This window comes from Falco rusticolus, chromosome Z (assembly GCF_015220075.1).
Source record: "Falco rusticolus isolate bFalRus1 chromosome Z, bFalRus1.pri, whole genome shotgun sequence".
Lineage (NCBI taxonomy): Eukaryota > Metazoa > Chordata > Aves > Falconiformes > Falconidae > Falco > Falco rusticolus.
Window position 1 is genome coordinate 60,657,609 of NC_051210.1, and position 23,349 is coordinate 60,680,957.

Genomic DNA, 23,349 nt, shown 5'->3' on the forward strand with positions numbered 1-23,349 from the left:
CATGCCCGCAGCCTGCCTCTGGTCCCAGATGTCTTTCTCCTTTCCTAGCTTGGCAAAGAGAAGCCTTCCTCTGAGGTCTGTCAGGCAGCAGAAGCAGTCAGAGGAGCAGTTAGTAAGTAAATTTAGATGTGGAAGAAAAGACTTAGATCCAAGGCACCAATGGCAGCTAACTTCAAAATGCTTTCAGTTCTTCAATGTTCAAAGCTATCTCTGCAGGATCTCCTCTGAGTTTCACCGTGTGGCTGAGAAGATTTTCTTCTGTTGCTGCTAATTAAAATGATAATCAACATAAACTTGTGTACAGTCCTGCAATTAAGCTGTTTATATCTGTCTCATCTAGACATTTCCTGGGGCATGTTTTAGCTTAGATATCTCTCTGGTAGTGAGGGACGCTTCTTCCCACACAATCCCCTCACACATATCTCCTTAAATAAACCTCTTCGAACCTCTTCACCTTCCAGTTTCTTGCCTTCATTACTTGAAATTCCCTTTATATGCCCTCTTGAAGGAAGAATGTTTCCTGAAGCCACTAGAAGTCTTCTCTCATCAGATACTGGCTTGGAAAGGAGCAGTGTTCTTCATCTCAACAAGGTTTAGCATAGCTCTCCTTGCATTTCAGCTCTCACTGTGGTGAATGCTGGAATCCCAGTGTCTTGACCCAGGTTGTAAATGGGGTATGTAGCATGTTGAGTAATGAAAGCCTTGTTTCTCCAGCTTTGCCTCTCATTCCCTCTTCCTTTCCGCACCCTCACCCAGCGCAGCTTAGAGTTATGCCTACACAGGCTTGCTCTAGACCCTGAACCCAGAGGGAGAGCTTCCAAAGGGCAGTGATGGCAAAACTGGTCTGTGCTCAGAACTGATGCGCTCACATCACTCCACTGAGATGCCTCAGCACCAGCATCTTACTGTCAAAAAACTTACATACTCTGTGAGGTTTGTTGTAAATAATATGAAGCAGTATCAACTTCTAAAAGCATATTAAATCAATCTCAACACAGCGTTGAAAGTGAACAGAAATAAAAGATCCAAATAGCAGAACTCTATTTGTCTAATTTTTGCCTAAGAGGTCTTTGCTTGACAATTTAGTGTGTAAACTAATCACTGTCATTTGGCACGTTCAGAGATGTTTTAGCCACACAAAAGAGAACAAGGACTGCTGTGAGAGCAAGGGACACAAACATAGAAAGCAATACAAATGTTGTATTCCTCTTCAGCCAGCTTTATTTCTGAGTCCTTACCAGATGGCCAAACAAGATGCCATTTGTCCTCTGCAAACATATGAATTATAAAGTTCTACAAGCATGAAGCGTGCAATTATGGCTGGATTTTGCATACAGAGTGCAAGGGAAAGTGAGGTGGTTTCCTATGGCTTTCCTGGTGCATTTCTGCTGGAATCAAGCCCTTCCAATCAGGAGATGACAGTGCAGCAGGAAGACACAGTCTATTTTGGTCAAGTGGGAGGTTCTGCCACCATTTCACAGAAAGGGACCAGGGCTGTGGCTTAGCTGCTCAGCAAGCAGCAGTGGCCCATGTGGAAGGCAAAAACCCACAAGGGCTGCCACAACAGCCAGCCTCCAGGGGAGTTTCAACCCCAAGGAAGGAGGCAGCTGGAGTGGCTTCTCAGCTGGCATGTGTCACTTTCAATGCATGTATTAAAAACTATTCATCCTGCTTTTTAAAAAAGAACCAACAACAAAAAAGTAATGGCACTGACATAAAAATGACCCAGATATCTTATTCAGAGACAGCTGTTTGATATGCAAGTCTGAATACAGCCATAGTCCACATTTACAGGGCTTAACCTAAGCCATGCAAAATCTTCATATTGTAATTGAGTCTCAAGAGACCATGTTTCAGCCCTGCAAAATCGTATGGATTGTGACTGAACCTCAAAAGTCCATGTTTTGTAATTGTGTATATACACCCACTGGAGAAGGCATGAAGGCAATGAAGACAATGGCTCAGAGGCAGGAAAGGCCTCCTACAGAAACTAGGTCTAGAACAAAAGTGCCTGAATAGTTACGCCTAGCAGTAATGAACACAGAATTAATTTACAGTAATTAATACAGAGGTAGGAAACATAGACGGGTAAGAAAGAAGGTGAACTCAGAAAACACTGTTAGCATGGAAGCAAAGTGCCCTTCTAAGAGCTGTTACAAAAAAAAGTACATGGTATGCGTATATTTAGATACTACATTGAAACACTAAGACAGTCATTTGCAAAACTGTAATAATAAAAAATGCCAAGTGTTTTAATTCATTGGCTTGGTTCTCAAAAAGTGTGTTTCATTGAAAACCACAGAGAAAGAAGAGCTATTAAAATAAGCTCTTTGGAGGGTCCTGCCCTAAGAAAATAAATAGGATAAAATGAGCAAGAGTTTATGACCCTTTTGCAATTTGATCATGACATTCCAGGCTCACAGCAAATATATAGAAAGTACGTGTTAGATTATGCCCAAAGAATTATTCCTTCTAATGATAGCTGTAAATAGTATGTCTATCTGAAACCCGAATAAGAAGGCAAAGCATAACGTGTGATTCACACACTGCTTGCTGCAAAAACCCCATCAGCATTCTTGTATCTCAAGCAAGCCCAGGCAGCTTGTGAAAAATACAGCAGAGCGCAAGATCTTGCCCACCAGTCTATTGTTAAAGGTTCAAATGCCCTGCCCCAAAAAATCTGAGAAAATCCCCATTGAGAGCCAAACCAGTCAGGTGGCTCCCACATCTATGTGTCTGAATCAAAACTTATGGCTCTGAATCGACTTTTGAGAGAGATTGCATTTCATAGTTTGGGTCCAGGGTTCAGCTGCAGGGGCTCCCCACTGCTACTGGGAAGTTCAAATCAAAACCACATGCCAAATCTGCCGTGAGAACCCAAGAGGAGAAGATGTTGGAGCAGCTTGGAGGATTACATACGATGGCAGTGCAACAGCAGTGGCAACCCGTTTTGTGCACAGGAGCGTGAGACCCGTGGTCCTGTAGTACACTGGTCCTTGGGCACTGGGAGTCATGCTGGACTCCAGCATAAGCTGCCACTGCCACCACCACCACTGCTACTGTCACCACCACCACACACTCTGAAGTCACATTGATGCTGAAAACACTGCCGAGGCCACAGCCAGGCCCTGGCACTTATCCCTAATGAGCCGAATTAAAATAAGCCTGGGACTGAACCAGCTGCACCAGGCGCACAGAAGCATCCTCTAACTGGGGCTATTCAATTTTTTATTGCCAAGGGCTGCTAGGTAATTTTAATGAGGCTTAGCTGGTTTTCTTTTCCTTTTCTTTTTCCCCTTTTCAGTTGGATGTTGGGGTGGGTGACAGGAGCCAAGCCAAGCCTGGAGGACCTGAGGCTGCCCCTCTGGCCACTCTCTCTGGAGCTTTCCCATGGGCTGCTGCAGGGTCAGTGCCTTGTGCTCTGCCTGTGAGCACATGTGTGCCTCTGCTGCTGTGTGGGCCCAGCATGAGAACACTGTGGGAGGAATAGGCAGTCATAAGCCTTTTTATTGCCCCAGCTTGCTTGCTTTTTATAACAGGTTTAAAAACATTCACTTTTTTCTACCACAGAAATTCCTGGGTAGTGAATTTTGCAGCAACCAGTACCGCTCTTTCTGATGTGTACTTTTCAGATAAACCTATTTTGTTGCCATCCTTACTCTCTGCATGGTTACCCGGTCCCTGCTGATGCTGACTGCTCAACTACAGCTTCACACCAGTGTTGTCAGGTCTGCCCTGTGTTTTTCTGGTAAACTCTCACTGCCCACCATACTGCCCTAACCCAGCATGTTCTTCAGATTAACAAGGGGAAAGACTAAAGAAAAAAATATTTTTTTCATTCTATCTGTTTCACTTCTGGAAACCTGCAAAAAATACAGAAGATCAAAAGTTGCAAGGAGGAGGAGCTGAAGGGAGGCCCGAGGAGCCCAGATGGAGGGACAGGGCTGCAACACCAAGTGCAGTTTCAACATCTCATAACTGCCTTACTGAGGACTCAATTTATTTTTACAAGTGAGGAATCGTATGTCAATCTTACCAAATACGTCACAATTAATCTATCCCCTTCACACCTTCAGAGAGATCTGCCTGCCTACCTTTGATAATGGAGAGTAGCCAAGCAGATCTCTACACAGGTCTTTCTCACGCACAGCGGAGCAGCAGGTGGACTCTCGCAGGGCACTGTGCCAGCTGGCAGTGCTTCAATCTAATAATCCCATGGAGCACTTTCCTACAGCACACTGCAGGGTGTTGTAAGGATTCATTAGTTAAGGTTTATAAAGCACTGAGAGTGCTAAATAAAAGGGAATGTTTTATTGTTAAATATTAGGAGGATGTTTTTTCACAATGCAAAACTTACAGTTCCAGCCCAGAGAAGTCAGCTCTCACCCTGACATCAGCTCTGGTAAGGAGAAGCATCTGCCACCAGCAATAGTCTTATCATCACGGTCTGTGAACAGGATTGCCTGAGGTGGCCTAAAAGCAACAGTGGTACACTGGTTTCTTTCAGAGCTAAAGGAACATTTCATTGATTTCTTAAAATAAATATTAATTTTCTCCATTGGCAACAGCATAGCAGCTAAAACTATTTGCAGGCCAAACATGTTTTTACCAGGACATTTTATTCAATTACTTTTAAAACTTTTATAAAGAGTTGTAAAAAAAAAAAAAAAAAAAAAAGTAACAAAAAGGAAGTAAGAAGCCTATATTTTTAGTGTAAATGAAAACTTGCCATTACTGTTAACAGAACAATTCACACCAAACAGCAGTAAGCTTTTACTGGTGCATTAAATAAATAAACAACAGTTTAAATTAAAACATTTAATCAACTGCTAGCGGTTGCAAACCCTCCTGCACTTTGTCATCAAGGCTATATACCCATAGACAGCAAAGGACCATTTTGTCCAGAAAATCAGCTCTGAAGAGCAGAGGAAGCAGCCTCTGACTGTGACCTGAACAGCCAGCTGTTCTGCATTGTACCCTTAAAAAAAAATGAAGCCAGATAATTTACAGGAGGTAGATCTGGAAAATTAAGAGGATCATTCCGGCACCAAAGAATGATCATTCATTTCAGCATCAATTAAATGTGTTGGAGATCACTACTATAAATTACAAGGTTTTCTTCTTTGTTTTATCAACTTGTATCCATCCATTTCCCAATAGTCACCACAGTACACTGTCTTTTGTTTTCCATAATATAAAAACCTGTAAGCTTAGAAAGTCAGACTTGTTACAGGGGTGGAGGAGATAAGACTTTTCTCAGGAAGAAGGGGTGACATGAGCATGGCTGGAGACCTGGGCTGGGCCAGGGAGCTGTAGGAGAAGGGCTGTTTCATGCTGAGGGGGACAAGCAAGGCACAGCATCCCCTGCAGAGTGCTATTCTGGGGACCAGAGGTGTGGCCAGGTTCCTCTTCCCATGGTCATCTCCCCTTCTTTGCCACTCTTCAGTTGTCCCAAGTAAACTGGCTTAATGACACCTGTCATTAACCACAAGAGCTGATTTTCCTCTTCCCCTTTCAGTGCCCAGCAGCCCCTAAAGAGGTCCAAAAAGGCTGACTCCCAATGAAGTTTACTGCAGCTGACATTTCTACTACCTCTGATACTCTTAGTGGCCTGTTGGTCACAGAGGGAAGAAACACCAGTTTGTTCATGTTTCTGACCCAGCCATCCATCCACACAGCATCTACCCTTCAGCAGCCAGGATGGCTTCCCAAAAGCACGCTCTGGGATGGGTTAAGTCGAGACAAACTGTAAGGTTGGCCTTGTAGCCCAGATTTTGGGAACATTCATGCAGCAGCTGGAAACACTGCCCACGTTGTCAACTCTGTCTGCCGGACTGTCTCCTTCTTCCTTAAAGACATTCAGACCTTTCACTTTATTTCACCCCAAACACTTTTTTATCATGGTTTTATGCAGAACAAGTATGTCAAACAGAGCAGTCATTATTTAATTACTTGATATCTAAATCAGATAGTTCAGTCAAACATCTCAAGTTTTCTTAATTATAGCCGACTTTATATAAACATCTACTAGCAAACACCAGGCTCACAGGAAGTACACCACAAATGATGGGAAGGCTCGGGAGAATAACCTGGGGTAACAAAATAAACACAGTGGTTCATCTCAACTTGCTAATCTTCTGAATATTTTCATTCTTGAGTGATTCTGACAAGCATTTTTGAAATTCAACCAGAAGTCCATGTATCGCTGGAGTGTTATACTCTGCTACTACAACCAACCAAGGACTGAGACAGTATTTTTATCTTACATTTGGTTTCTCACAGAATTCTGTCATCAACATTAGACCAATTCCTTCTTCCATAAAGCATAGCTAGCAAGACCTACGTCTGGCAAAAAAAATGTATACTGTTAATTTCATATGTATAAATTTTAGTTTGGCCTCCTTTTCACTCACAGAAGGCTCTCGTAGGTACAGGCAGGGATAACTTTATGGCAGAGTGGCCTATCAGAACTTTTTTCCATCATACAAAGCCCCTGACCATGTGTATCACCCTCCAGGCACTTCCTCCAGACAAAATCAGGCTTTTTTAAATGGAGGAGGAGCCTTGGCTCTACCCTCTCTCTCAGCTAGGTGCTGAAAATCTCTACCAAGACTAGACCCAGCTCTTCCTTGCTTACTTTTCTATACAAGAAGAGACCTTAGCCTTCCCCCGTAAGTAAGCACAAGTGGTAAAACTGTTCCTGATACATCCAACTTCTGGAGAAGCTGTAATTCAAATGGGAAAGAGATAAGGTTGGTCTCTTTCACATGCTTTGATCACCGCAGAACGCCTACAAAGGTAGTGACCCACACTGCTGAAGTCCATGATGCTGGGGAAACTGGGTGCCAGTGCAGCGGTGGGGGACTGTGGGCAGCAGAGCTCTCATGGGACTCATCAAATCTTCAGCAGAAGGGGCCATCAGAAAAGTAGATGTCAATCTATTTTGTGATTTTTCTTTTCTTCTCCTATCATCCCTGATGACAGCTGTGTCACTCTGAGGAGTGCAACCAGAACACACAGCATATTACCAACCTAACTTTTGTATTATGTTGTGCTTTCCAGCAGTGCTAGTAAAAATAAATTATTTTATCAATCTCTTTCATCAGCCTAAAATCTTTCATAGAGTATCCTCAAGGCTTACCCGGCCCCCACACCCCCAAGTAAAGGCATGCTGTACAGCCTTCATCCATCTTTTTATTTTGAATCTCTGAAGGTTAGTAGTGTCATCTCAGCTCCTTGTAGCTGATCCCCCTGCAATCAGCTGTGCTTTTGAACGCGCTGGGTGACATTTTTGCCACGCAGCACATGCATCCTGTGGAAACCCCTCATTCCCCATTTATGGCTCCAGCTTGCCTCTCCTTAGGGGAACCCTTTCCTGCTCTTCCAGTGGGAAACAGGGGGCAGTTATTGCCATACCTGCTAAATTTAGCATCAAATAACCCTCTTACTATTTTCAGGAGAGATAGCTATGGACCTGAGGTGCAGTGTTTCCACCTGGTGGAGGTACTCAGGTTTCTCAGAAAGCAGGATGGCCACTCTGCATTTCACCCACACAGTGGGCCATGGCATGTTCACAGGAACACCTCTGTGCCTAATCAGGGGGAGAAGGAGACATGAGGTCCCTCATTGCTCCACATCCTGACCTATTCGTATCTCATTGTATAACTCTACATTAAATTAATTTACTTTCTGCAGCCTACATAATTTTTTACACATAATAAAGATCTGTTAGGTTAACAGAGAAATATAAACAATCGTACTTACTAAGTGCATGAAGGCCAATACATAACAATATATAGTATTTAATTTTGACATATCCAGCTGTTTATAACAGTATTACATGATGTCCCAAGGGAGAGTTGCATCTCTCACTCTGGTGTAACCTGGTTCTGGTCACATAACAAGTAACCTCTCAGCATTTTGCCTGGTAGAATTATGGTATTAACAGCACAGAAAATGATCAAACCCAAAACTAACAACAAGGTGGCCTTGACAGTGTAAAACATATGCCATTTTCCAGTGCTTCTGGAGTCTCTTAAATCACCCATAGGGAAGGAAATTTTTCTTGTTTGGCATGGCTTGAGGATGGCCCCACAAAAGAACTAATTAACCTAATGCCAGCAAACCTAATGTATAATATTTAGCGTGACATTATTAGATGTGCAAATGTCAGAGAATTTTGGGTTTTTTTCCCCCAAATTATTATGCAATTTTTGTTACTGTTGATCAGATTATGCTGAAAGATGTTTGACCTACCTACTTGATCTTATAAAATTTACATTTGTATATCTTCTTCAATGCTTGATCATAGAATCATAGAATCATTTAGGTTGGAAAAGACTTTTAGTATCATCAAGTCCAACCATTAATCCAGGACTGCCAAGTCCACCACTAACCCATGCCCTTCACGAAATACCTTAATAAAAGAATTCTTTACAGGGGTGGAAAGAGACGTTTTTATACTCACATGGAAGACAATCAATCTGTAGAAAAAAATAAGTAAAAATCAAGCAAAATGTTAAATTCATTAGGTCTGTTATGACCATAGTGCTTCAAGGTGGAAAAGAAATCAATTCAGTCTCCTAAACCTGCATAGACTTCATCTACTGTGGGTAGAGAGAGGTTTTGGTATGAAAAGTAAGGAAATACACAAAAGAAAGAGCTGAGCATCTCTGCTAAGATGCAATTTCACCCCTGCAGTCTCCTTCAATTGACTGAAGAGGCTTGGCCATATGGCTCACTGCTATTACTTATCAGTAAGCTTAAACTGCTTCTTGGAACATTGTCCTGAATAAATGAATCTCTAGATTAAATCATTGTGATGGACACATACACATACATGCAGAGGAAGAGGAAGAATTATAAATAACCTCATAAAATTTATGTCTCCCATCTTGGAGATTCCTTAATGTTTCAAGGTTTGATCCTATTAGCACTGTGTTAGAAATATGAACCTAAGTGGCTTTCCCTCCTCCTCAGTGAAAAAAATTGATGATTTCATACCAAATCAGTTAGCTAATTATTTTTTCTGTGAAACCTGCAAAACATTAATTCCACTGTGAGTTACATTCATGTAGGTAATGGTGGTAATCTCCCTCAAAGCATGTATCAGCCTACCGTAAATTAGGTAACCTCCATCTACAAAAAGTGCCAAATTCATATTCAAGAGCTGATGTATGTGACACTTACAGAAATATATAAGGCAGGTTAAGGCACAAGTCCAAATGAGCTGAAGGAATTAACAATTGCAAAGTATGTAAAAACCTTCAAAAATCTGTCTGGCCTCCATATTTTGAAGGCTAAATAGCCCTAAGCACTCTCCTTACTAAGAAAGGGAGACCTTTTCAACTTAGAATTTTTTTCTTAATACTTTAGTGTATTGATCAAGTGTTAAACTACCACCCACTGGTCAATAATAATTATACTGGCTAATGCATTTAACTGCTAAACTAGCTGTGGCAGACTCCTTATCCTGAGCATTAAAACTCTGAAATTAAAAGAAAGTGGGGCTGCTGGATTCTGGTTATGTCAGAAGCCCAGAAGACCCAAGTTTCTTCTTGATGAAAAGCATATAAAGCTATTAGAATTTAATCTTATTATTTTATATTTAATTAAAAAAAAAAATCTTGCAAGCTAGGTCCTCATCTAATTGCAACATGTGGAGGCTCAACCTACGTGGCGAAAAAAAAATACTGCAACAAACCAAAGGAAAAAAACCAGAAAAAAAATCCCTCCTTTCACTGCTCCCAAAACCCATCTTGAGGCACAAACATGTTCAGCTTCGCTCAGCCTAGGAGCAGATGTAACCAGAGCCCTCACCAGAACAAGTGCTTTTGCGGGGGTGAGCCCCCACATGATAAGAATGTCAGAGCATTAGCTGCCACAGAATGAGGGTTACATGTGGCTGTTCAAAAGAAAAGTGTCTCTGTCACAGTTGTATTACAGCTTGGCATGAAAGGAAAACACTTTAACTTTCATGTGACACATCTTAGGGGGAAAAAAAACCACAACACAGTTCTGAGATGCAAAGCTAAGCTGTCTGGATTTTTCTTTTTTTTCTTTCTAGTTCAGGCAATGAACCTCCATGACCCCCTTCTCCCCCAAATCACTTATTCACACAGACTCACTCTTCCCAAGGAATTAAGTGACAGTGAAAGGAGAGCAGATTGTTGTGCCTTTGGGTTAAGAGCCTCCTGATATGTCAGGGATATGTAAGACAAGTTGCCAGTGACGTTTTCACACTTATATTTTATACTATATATCTGTGAGCTTAGTTAGGGAACCTGGGGAGAAAAGCATGCTGGTGGATGTAGCTGGACTGTTCTTTGGCTGACCTCCTCCAGAGCTGCATCACCTTGGCAAGCCTGGTTAGTGTAAGGGTGTGCTTGGATGCCTACAGCTTTGATGAAAAGATGGTTTTCAGAAATAGTTTCTTCTCATTAGTTTTCTCATTACTACTGGGATAAATTGCCTCCTGGTTTCTTAGTTTTTTTCAGGTACTAGGTTCAGTTAGATATGTAACTTTAAAAAATAAGGAAATGAAAAGAGCAAATCCATGCTATAGCTGCTAAAGTCTTCACCTATCTATCTTCTAACAATAGCCCATCTCTAGCAATGGAGATTTCATTACACGAAGTATTTTCAAATCAGCTGGACCAAATTCCTTAGCCAGAGTAGAAGGTCTCTTTGTCTCAGTAAGGCTGATTCTTAAACAAATATTAGAAAAAGTCCAACTTTTAAGTGGAATATATTCAAGTGTAATGATTTCATTGTTTCAAAACAGAGAAAGTAGTTTTCCAGTCTGACATTAGTTTGCCAGTGATTTTTCAGGATTTTATTTATAAAGAGTCTAAAAGTACAATGAACACCAGTCAGCGTGATTTCATGGAGAATAGTTTCTGTAAAGACTTGTTCTTTTGTTTTTGAAAAACATATATTCTAACTAGTCTGTATTGATGCAAATAATTTCCTAACTATCACACAACATTTTGACTAAAAAGCTTGCATTTTCTGGAATTTGTGAGTTCTTTCTACGGATCTGAAAGTGGCTCTGATAACTCACAAAACTGTGATGTTAGTGAAAAGATATCAAGAAGCAAGCCTGTGAGAAAAGAGGTTTTCTCAAGAAAATGTCTTTGGTCTGATGTTAGTTGACATTATCAGTGATCCACATGGCCAGAATGGCAGGATCAAAGTCTTGCCAAGTAAAATGCAGCCGTCAGAAAGACTGGTGGGCTGGCAAGTAAGAAAAATGTGTTGCCTTTCTGGACTGACCTGAATCACCTCACTAAATGGTCTCTATACCACATGAGGATAGCATTGCATCAAGAAAAATGATGAGAGAGATGGTCTGATAATTATGTGTCAAGCCAGGTGCTTCCAGGAACAGCAAAGAAAAGGCAAAGGAGAAGGGTTTGCCTAGGTTTGAAATTCACCAATGGGAACTGAAAACAGATAAATGTGACCTTGCAATAAGATATCGCTTCACAACAGTGAAGGTAGCTAAAAGGTAGAGGGGATTACTGGAAGAATTGGTAAGCTTCCAGGCACTTAGTCTTTAAAATGATGTTCCCTGCTTTTCTTGAGGACTTGCATGCTTTAACTGTTTTCTGGAGAAATTAAATGGCCTTTATGCAAAGCAGGTCAGGAGTAAATGGCCATAGTTGTTCCTCGGAACCTCATAGCCTAAGAATAATTTATTGACAAGTCAGATGTTAAGTTTACAACACAGCAGAGAGGAAAAAACCCAGCTTGGCTTTGAGCAGCATCTGTAAAATAAATAGGCTGGCTTTAGACAGCTCTGAATACCAGTTCAGGCCTCTGCCTCTCCACAAGTTTTTGTTGAAATAGAGTCTAGAGAGGAACCACAAAACCCGTCCTGATAAAGAGTGAATTTTGAGGAGAAATCCTGGTGTGTGACCAGATCTGACACTGTCACTATAATATCTCAGAGAGGTCAGTACTAGGGTGATGCAGAACTGTTTCAAGTACTTCAACTACAAGAAATATGTTGTAATTAAGAGAAGAAAAATATTAGGGACTTGTAAAACTGTATTAACACAAGATTAGGAAGTCCTGCATTTCAATGACATAAACCCAATTGACAAGATTTCATCTTTAACTTGCTTAATAAATGCACAGAATTTCCAAAGGCCCTGGATTTCAGCAGTGTGTCACACTTTCCCCATCGTGCTGACAAAGGATCTGACTAAGGTGCATCATCTTGTCCCATGATGTGCACTACACATTACACCAGGTGATACTAATGAGTATGGCTTCAGCTCCTGAATCATCCTGCTTTCTGACATTGGAAATGCAAAGTGAACTCATTGATTCTGCACAGCCCCTAACAACCCAAATCTCCAAGGATAAATGACAGCCAAGGCAGAGCAGGGCCCCTTGAATGAAAGGTACTGTTCAAATTCAGAGAAGTGTAAAAAAAGAAAAATAGAGGATGATGTGCCACGGAAAGGGAGACAGAGAAATTCAGTACATGAGCCTTGAACAGAAATGAAAAAAAAATAATCATGCTACACTGAGGCCATGGATAGAACATTTCATTCCTTTTTTCTGTATTCTGACCAAGCAGGTTGGCAGAAAAAGACCTTTCTTGCATGCATGTTTTCAGAAACCTGTTTCAAGCAGATGTTTATTTTATCTGACTGGATCTCAGCTGGCCTTCAGCATAGATGAGACCAGATGTTTTCTATTTAAGGACTGTTCTCTGAAAAGTTAAGTCTGGGCAGTACAGCAAATGTCTATGTGTGAGCAGCTTCTGCATCCCTGGGACCATTCGGTGCTTTGTGACTCCAGCAGAGGCTGTTGGTGAGCTGGAAAGCTGCCTGTTCCTTGGCTGTTCTTTGACATGTACTGCCCGAGGGCTCTGCTCTGAGTATGGGTTGAAGGGTCCTGTGCTGGTCCCAGGCTCCTGACAAGCAGCATTGGAGGTGCCCTCTGACAGCTTGTTGGTGTGGCCTTCCAACGTTGGCACCACACAAGCCTTTGAGCCATCTATTTCTTCTGTTAGATTGAGGTTTTCTCAACAATTAACAGGAGTTAAAACCAAGAGCATTTCCTTCCTTTCAGCCCCACTGCAACGTACTCCTTTCCTACTGTTTTGTTTGGAGTCTGAATCCAGAAAAAGCTACCTGCTGAAAGCAGAAGATAGAAGAGCACTTCTTGTTATTTAGCTTACCTAGTACGAAGTATGAGACCACCCGAAATGGGCCATACCAAAGGGTCTGTCTGGCTCACTGTCTTCTCTCTGGCAGCGACCAAAAGGAGATGCACATGGAAATCAGCAGATAAGGATGCACCAATAAGATACTTCACCCAACTAATGTCCCAACATCTGGTAACATGTGGCTGAGGGCCACAGTGAGCTGGGGACAGTTCCTGTTGACTGGGTAACACCCAGTGCGTTTATCTATCATGAGCCCATTCAATCTCCACACATAAACCTGGGTATCTACAATATCTTGTGGCAGAGAGTTCACAGTTGAGTGTCACTTGAGCATATTAATAGTGAGCAGGTGAAGGTTCACATTGTGTGAATCACCTCCTGTCTGATTTATACCCGTCACCTCATAACAAAGGGGTGTATAAAAGAAAGTTCTTGCAAAAGACATGAATGTACACAAAAGTGTAATGCCATGAAGAAAAAAGGAGAAAATGAAGTATTGCCTTCAATACATTGCTGGTCTCTTGCTTGCTTTCAGTCCCAACTGAGAGGTACTGGAAAGCTAAAAGGTAATGTTTGCTTTTTTTTTTTTTTTAGTTTTATTATTTTTGTTATTACTATTACCACTACTACTTCTGCGACAAATATCTGCCTGATTTGGATCCAAACCCTAGGACTCAACCATACCATGCATCCCAGCCACTATAACTTTCTTCAGTTAATTGGCACCTTGCACATTTTCTTGAAGAAAAGGTATTAATTTTGTTAAGAAAGTTTAAGATTACAGGATACAAGGCAGAAACAGGAAGACATTAAAGAGAAGCAAAGTGTTTGAAAAATGAGGATGATGGGCTAATCAAAGAAAAGGACATACATTCCTAAAATCATAAGGATATTGATGAAACCTGAAACAGGCAAGTGTTACCATAGTGAAGCTGCTGCTTGTTTTGTATTTACAAAGACCTTGACTATCTACCTGTAGATGTGCAGCAATCCCAACAACAAGATGCCAGCAAGCAGAAAGGTGGAATGAAAGACAAGCTTTACTGACTTCTAATAAGTGAGCAGAAGAAGAGTGGTAGAGAAACATCTGCCAGTCCTAATCCCCTTACCAGCCAGGATATCGCCTTTGAGGAGATTTCTTAGTCTGGACAGACAGAGGAAGGAAAGTGAAGAAGAATTAAAAGATGTCTGTTTGCTCAATCACTTTGTTATGAATCTAAAGGATTTGATGAGAGGAACTCATCCGGACTTAGGTTTTTCTAGTATAACTATCTTGATTTGTTTGTGCAAAATTATGGAGCACAGTTCACAGAGCAGTCAAATTTCCTTGCACATGTCGTTTGGGATTGTAAGGTTGTTTTCAAAACATTTGTAGCCCGCTGGAGTTTTCCAGCCATGACCCACATCTTCATATAATGAGTCATTATTGCTGCCATATCTGAAAGCCCGTAGGCAAAACCGAGCACAGACTAATACATCCAAAGCCCGTTTGCATGCTTGCAAAGGGGTGTATATACATACAGACAGATGCATAATGAAGGGACAAAAATAACTCTGAAAAGACATCACTGCTGCTCCTAAGAGGCTAAGAGGCAGTTAGCTCTTAAACAAGATCTTTTCACCGTTATATTCAAGGATTTAATTACATTGCTATGGATGACAGGAAGTTATCCTCCATCCATGTGGGGATATAGAGATTACTGAAGGATAGCTAAAGACCCAAGTGTATTATAGCATTAAACTTTTCTATGCCCCATTAATAAACCTAGTTTTAAGAGAATAAAAGAAACACCTTTTATTATACAGAGAAAAAAGCTCATCAATATTGAAAGATATTGAGCACTAAGGGGAACATACACAACTGTGGGGGAAAAAAAAAAAAGAAAGCAGGGAAACTATGTGACACAGTCTCAATAAATACTGTAAAGGATGCCCAAATGTTTTTTCACATGATGTCGGTAAAACGTCTTTGGCTTGCAACGTGCCACTGCATTTACCAGCTCTAGAAAGAAACCATACACGTTCACATCAACTACTAGATGTCAAAATAACTAGTGCAGTTGCATAACAGTCGCTGCAGCACAGAGGAAAAAAAAGATTCTAATATTTTGTACACACAATATGGAGCAGAAGGGCTGTTTGTGTTTAATTTCTGTAATATTGTGAAAGAGTTTTAGTGTTTTGATGTTTCGGGGTACTTTTTCCCAGTTTGTTAAGGATGATTTTCTATTTCCTGTGTTTTTTCCTGTATTTTGCTGACAGTTTAATTCTTAGGCAGATGAACCTCAGTACGAGACTGGGGTAAATTTCTGCTGATCAGCACTACGTCATTAGCCAGATGTAACAACCACTTGGTTAGAAGCTGTGTGGCACAGGCAGACTAGGATGTGGATGGTACCTTTTGGCCTGACCTGAAAGGTGTGATTAATGCAGCACTCATGGTGGACCTCGCTCAGGTCAGGGTCAGCAGAAAATACTTTTTACTCTTAGTTTGCAAAGAGAACCTCTATCCCTCAAAAGACCCTTAAAAACCAGGCTAATGCCACATACTTGCTTCACAAAGGCCTATCACGTGCTAGTAATTTTATCCACCAATACTGTTATCCATGTTTAGCTGTGTATAACTCAGAGGTAAGAAGTAGCTTATTTCAGGCTCCTGGAGTAACATCCCATTCCCTAGAAATGTTACTTGCTGTACAGATTATTTACTGAATGAAACCAGTGTGCTGACCCATAGCATGTACGTGACTATTTCCACTCACCCTCTTCTGCACACAACATGCAGCAAAAGTCCAGATTTAAATTCCATTAAGAAGTTTACTCCAGAAGTGTGATCATTTAATAGGATCATGAAATTACTTAAAATACAAAGTGAACTTTAGCATAAAGAGCATGGATTTTTTAATACAGACACATTTTTGTTATGTTTCTTAACTAATTAAAAGTTTTAAAGAGGAGTTCTCAATCTGTCTCTACAGTATCTAACAAGGTAATTTTAATTTTTATTTTAAAAATCAGATTTATCACAGATGACTGCTTGTTGGAAGTACCAGAGCACAGAACTACTTACATGTCTAGCTGCTGTGCCCTGAAAATAGGGCAATAATCCCTGGTAATCCCTAGGTATTTAAGATTACCATGGAATAACACTAGAAATAGCTTGGCAAGTTATTTAGGAGTGCCTCAGACTGTAATTATGTTCAGATAAAGGTCACCGGCTAGAATATTCTTGGTGTGGTTTGGAGTTCATGGAACAGTGAGGGTCTTACTGTAAGGTACTTCTAATTCCATTCTGCATAATTGAGGTGGAAACGTAGAAACATGACAGAGTGTGGTTTAATTTCTAGGTAACTGGTATGCGTTTAGTAGGATTTTTCTATTCAACAATAGGGCAGGTAAGCAGTATGTGAAGCAAGGTCAAGAAAAGAAAAAAAAGGAAGTGAGAGTCTGGAAAGTTGGGAGAAGCTCATCCCAAATTATTTGCTCTTCTTCATTAAATGAAGAAAGCAGGAACTTTTGCCAGACTGTGAGGAAACTTCCTTGTGCTCATCCTTCCTACAGGTTTTCTCCTCTTACCTTGAGCCCTTCCCTCCTGTGGCCCATACCCACTGAAGATGCTCTCTCTAAGAAAACAAGTTTGAAACAGCTGCCCCCTCTGCTTTGCAAAACCAAGATTTGTCTCGTTATTAAGACACTGGCTGGCAACGCTGGAATTTTGTTTCACCATTGATATCGGCTTTGTGCAAAGGCGAATCTGTGCACACGTTCTGCATTCGTAGCTCAGAGAGAGACAAGGCTGCTGCCTTTGCTTGCTGTGTGCCTGCAGATCATCACCTGTCTGGAGCGAGCAGGATCCCCAGCCCTATCCCTGTGCACAGCCAGCCCAGGATGCAGCACGTTGCTGCACCTCTAATAGCATGTCTATCAGAGAGCAACAGATCATGACAGTAATGTATGGCAGTATACTGTCTTCCTTTCCTTTGCAGGGTAGCCGTCACTGAGGGCTGTACACCCATGCTGCAGGCTGGTAGGCACTCTCAATGTCAAGCAGCTGCTCACTCCTGCCTCAGCACACCTCCTCGTATTGCCTATTCAAGCATGTTGAGGAAAATCTACACTTTTTAAACAAAAATCTCACATTAGCATGCAAAGATGGGGCCTCTCACACAACAAAAAACTTTGCTACTCATTGTTAGTCAGCATGCTTTGGGGCTTCAGCAGGGTCCTGTTCAGGTCAGCCAGCCCCACACCAAGGCTAACCAACCATGCACACACTCTGCAAAGGCTGCAGAGGGAAGATGAGCAACAGGCCGGCAGCCCATAGTCTGAAAGTCTCCCACTAACGCCAGCCCCTTCCTCCCTCCCCCCCCCCCCAACAATCACAGCACAGGAACCACAAGGAGAGAGCTTGCTTGCAAACAATTTATGAACCAAAATCAGCTAAAAATATCAATGAACATGGTGCTCACAAATCAGCTGAACAAGCTTTAATTATTAGAAAACACCTACCATCACTGTGATCAAGGTTTGGAACGAAGTTATAATTATAGCATTAGCTTTCATTCGCAAAAGACTAATGAATCTGACATTTAGAGTGATATTTAATTTTTTTAAGCAATAAAAAAAAAATGGTATACCAGATTTAACTTTTTTCAGGTCAGAGGAGGTTCACTAACATCCAGGGTTCCTTTGGAAAAGAACTAGATTAATCTGGACTTATTATAAGGAAAAGAATTCATTAGAGTAAAAATAATGTTTGGAGAAATTACATGTAAATTGTATTTTGCCAGGAAGCTGAAACTGACAATTGAATAAAAATCCCCTGAATAGTTATTATGGTAGCACAGATGTTCTCCTGCCACACTTCAACTCTTTCTATTCATGTTGCTCTGAAAAACATAATTGAATGAGAGGCTGTACCACCAGGCTACAGACCTTTCTGTTCAACTTGGGTTCACAGATCTTTCCTTTACAGCTTTTTTCACAAACCTGTTATTACTGGGCCATATTTCCTGCATATTGAGCATGGCAACCACTATTTTAAAAGAAATATGTTTTGCAGAAATACAACCTCTGCAGCTGTTATGGTGCCTCTTTTTTTAAAGCACTCTGCACTGCATACCATTAACATTTGATAGAATTTGACTGAGAAGTTCAAAATAAGGGCAAATGTGCAGTTCTCAGAAGATTAACTAATTCAATGGTTTGGAGAGAGTTAAGTGCTCCAAGAAATCACATTAAAAACTGTTGAAAGTGCTGAGTCAACAGCAAACTTTGCATACAGAGTTTCACTGGTTTCACAGAAAATTTATGCCTGTGCCTACAAAACCTTTCTTTTTATTCATGAGAGCTATCAAGGATTTTCATTTCAAATGGGACTTCAGAGATCAGACCTCCACAGCCCTTCTAAAAGTCCCTAAAAGTCTGGTGCCATTGTTCGCTTAGGAGTCAAACACCTAATTTATTTGTTTTATTTGCTGTGTTAACTCAAAAAAAAACCAACAAAAAAACTTGAAAACAACCAACCAACCCTAAAACATCAGCTCCCTCAGCAAACCAAGAACTGGGAAAATATCATGGGCAATTGACAGAAGCGTTTCCAATGGTCCAACCTGGAAGCTGCATTTTTAAAATTAAACAAAGCAAGTATCATAGCCAAGGGCTGCTTGCACCACTGCCATTAATTTTTCATCCATTTTCATACCAACCATTCAATTCAAAACTACTTCAGAGCTCTGCAATTACTTTCAAACTTGCACAGATTGACCCCAAGTTACTTTATTTTTGCCAGCAAAACATGCACCTGGCAAATTTGAACCATCTTGCTTAGAGCCCGTTGGGATTGGCCGCATCAAGTTCTGATTCCATGTAGATACTGCCCTCAAATACTGCTTCCAGATAAAGCACATTTATTTCACTTGGACTCTCAAAAACTTTTGTGCCTGACAGAGCAGACCTTAACCCTTCTATGCTAACAGAACTTCAAGAACATAAACCTCTTTGAGAAGTAAACCTCTGTCCTAAAAACAACCCATGACATGGCTCTCTGCCCCATCCCGTTGCACACAAGCCAAAAGGAGAGTGCAGCTCACCATGGCCAGGGAGCTCCCCCCAGAGCATTATGCACTCTGCTCTTGCTGTCCACATCCCCGTCAGCACTGAGCTCATGAGTTTCTACCACAGATAAATTGATAGCAGTGCCCTTGTTCATGTGAAACAACACTGCTCCTTGCCCCATGCTCGATCAAGTCCAACAAACAGAAAAAAGCTGTATTTTCCACATACTGAAGCTACTCCCACACAAGCCAGACCTCACATCAGGAAATTAATACATTTGTGAGAGAACCACTCTCAGCATCGACTCGTAGTCCACAGAAGTCACCTCCATAGCCCCAGAAACATCAGACTAATGTGTGGTCCTACAGGGAGCTTTGCACTGAAATCTGTTTGGAGGTATGGGCTGGGGCCGTTATTTCTGAGGGCTATGTACTGTGCATCTGCAATGAACCGTCCCCTATCTGCCACAGTTTAAATAAGAAAAGATCTCCTCTCTTGCCTCAGTCACCAGTCAATTTTTTGTTTAGATGTACTCTTTTACAAAAATGCTCTTAGATTTCTTATTTCTTTTTTCCTTTAATTAGAGTAGCTCCTTGTGGCTGAAGGAAAGCATTTGATGTCAGCTGATTAAATGGGGCAGCATTTAACAGGCCAGCACTTAAGTTTGGAATAAAAGAAAGTGACACCAAGAAAAGTTTGAAAGGTTCAACTATGCCCTGGGTTGTTCTTAGGAGAAAAGTTTACTTCTGAGCAGTTCCTGGTACTATATTTTTCAAAATTTCAATCACAGCTCTTTAGTTAAATTGTTTTTTTACTTTCCTTCTAAGACAGCAAAGTCCCAGAATTGCCGCTTGTACTTGAGCAAGAAACACTGAGACACCAGCAGGCTGAGGAAAACTCAGGCTAAGTCCTAAAAAGCTCCTTTGGACCCTCCCTGCCTGAAAAGGAGAGCAGCTGAGGAGTCTGCCAGGAAACAAAGGAGGAGTTTGGGCCATAAGACACAATTCTTTTGGAAACAAGCTGTATCCTCAAAAAATAGTTGACTGACACATCATGCCAGACCTTGATGCTACAGACCTGGTCTGCTTATCCTATGCACCAAAAATATTATTCCCCTCGATTCTGTATTTGTAGTTTTCTGCATTTTATAAAAGGATTCAAGAAGAGCTTCCCAAGCTGTGGCACTGTGTTAGATTTCCAGGCTAAAGGACTTCTAGAGATAGCTGGAGAATATTTCCCTTCTGTCTGAGAAATGTGCATGCCACACAAATGGCTGATGTAAGGAGAGCAGTTTCTTGTGCTTCCTCCTGTGATTTATGTCTCTAGATTTCTACGGCATGGCTGAAGAACTTGTTGCTGAGGGGCTCATCGTTAGCAGCTGTCTGTGAGAGCAGAGGACTTCATGTTCAGCACTCCTCACTGTTTTTTGCCTGTGAGCTGCTGTGCTTTTTGATTATTTGTCAAAGTGAGAATTTTAGGGGTTCTCTATAGCAATGAGACTGTCTCACATTCTGGCCAGAAGGTCTGTGATCTGTGAGGCAGATAAATGGCCATTGTGCTATTTCTCCTCTCACATTTCATTACCATACTACCTCCAGATACCACAACTGTCAGCGCATTTCCTGCCAGAAATAACTGCAGCCCAGGCTTCCTAGAGTACATATGCATGTGCTTTTCTACTACCCATTTCAGCCTGTGCATCGTCATTCAGGAGAGCTACCAGGGAAGGACACCTCTGAAAGTCTGTTTGCTATCTCAGTCCCTTTTTCCACCTCACTTTATAATGTGGAGATGCCATGGTACACTTGCAAATCTGCATCCTTGTTGTGATTGGGAACCCTGTTTCCCAGCTTGGAGCATAGCCACTGCAAAACGGCTAGACTTCAGCTATTTTCCCCCCAGCGCTCTCGTGCATGAGCACTACAAGACCTCAGGCTCCAGACCACACCACTAACAGGGACAAGTTGCCTGATCTAGCAGCCACGCGGTCATTAAATGAATCCACCCTTCACGTTCCTGACCTGACTGTAAAGAGTAGCACTGGTCCACACCAGAGATCAGCAGGATCAGGGAGCCCAGAGGAGGACAAGGCAGGGAACGTCCTGTGCCCAGCATGAAGCTTTGGCTGCTAGCACCTGCTGCTGTCCAGGCTTCCTGAGCTGCAGCTCACACTCAGGCTTTCATATCTGCCTGTCTGCCACGGGCTTGACTCACCCTTTTTGCAACCCCATTCATACCTTTGGCCTCCCAAACATCCTGTGACAAGGAGTTCCCCGATTGAAGCATGCATAGTGCAGAGAAGGACTTCCTCCTCTTTAAGACCACTACTCCGTATTTCTACTGAGTGCCTCAGGCTGGGAGATCCTAATGAATAGCCATTCCCTGGTTATCTTCTCTATACCATTCATTATTTTTTTTTAACTTTCACCATCTTTCTCAGGCCCCAGGGCTCCCTCCCATGCTGAACACAATTTACCTTGGACCAGAGAAAATTACTCAAAAGACTCATCTGAATTAAACAAAAGCCCTCACATTCTTTTATTTCTGCTTTGTTTACACATATTTCAGAATTATTTGTTGCCCTCAACTAAACACAAGGAAGTTGAAAAGTGTAAAGCCAGGAGTGCCACACTTGCATCTTCAGCTGGATTAGTAGGACTGCTGCCATGTGTAGTAAGTGGGACCAGGGATTTCCAGACTGAATCCTGCTGAATCCTGCTGAATCCCCATACACACACACAAGGAACACATTGCTCTGAAGCACTCACTGCTCCCCTTTGGAATCAGGTGCCCCACAAGTCTGTTGCACCTCAGACATGAGAAACCAGCCGCCACAGGGCAGAGAAAAGACCCTCCCCTCTGGAAAAGTGGGCCTGGACTATCACAACCAGAATTGCTGTACCCAAGCATTTTGCCATCCAGACCTTATTCTAGTGCCTACCACACAGCCAGCACTGTGAAATGCTTGTCCCAGCTATGCCTGTAGAAGAACAGACCCCATGACTTTAAAAAGTCTGTCTCAAAAGAATTGTCCATCAAGGGTAAATTACATCAGTGTCACCATGGGGTTAAGCAGCAAGTGAACAGCAATAACAGAAACATCTCACCACAACCACAAGACAGAAAAAGAGGAACACTCCATCAAGTAGAAACAACAGGGGAGTTCACACAGATGTAGTATAGTTTGGAGACATTCCTGCTTTTATGAGAACTATCATAGGCTTTTTAGTGCTAGACATATATTTGAAACTAAGCTTTGCACCCAATTTCCCAGCTTCCTTTCTTCTGTTTGAACCTGTAGAAAAGTAATTAATATTATTACTTTAATCTCATTTTATGGGAATATGTGCCATCAGAAACTGAGAATAGCTTTATTGGAAGAGCAAGACTCTGTGTAGTGTGTATTTGTATGTATTAAGGTTAAAAGAGAAAAATCCATTTAAGATAATTTTAAATCCTTGCAAATATCAAACAGCCAGAGGAGAATATTGTGCTCACTGAACAGGATTTAAGCTCTAAGCAAAAACTAGCAGACTGTTTTCAAACTGTAACTGTGCCATTCTGAACCTGACAAATCGAGGTGATACCCAAAGTGCAGTTAAGCTAGATTGACCATTTAAATGTAGACAAGTAGTACAGCTTGTGTTAATTCTTAAATTGCACCTTAATCAGCTGTCACAAGAACTCCAGCCAGGAATCCCCTCCTGGTTTATTTCCCTTTTTTTATATGTTTACCAGATCATTGTTGTACTCCTCTTAAGGGCAAATCTTCCTGGAAAACAAGCAGCAGCAATCTCCTGAACAGAGCTATTGGAGTTGCTGAATTTGACACGCCATGCTGGTGACAACACTGTGGGGAGAAGCCTCTGGTTCAGCTCCTGCCCACAGCACCAGCAGTGCTGAGAGCACCTCCAGCAAACATGCTTCTCACCATGCTCATTTCGGCAGCTTGCAGAGCCCCGCTCCAACACCTCATCACCCATCACAGGGAGCTGCCACGCTGTGGAAGGAAGGGCACTTGTGTTAAATCAGCTTCCTGGAGAAGGGAAGCATCAGCCTCTGTATTCCAGCAGACCCTGGGTTATATTGAAATGGCATTTTGATATCAG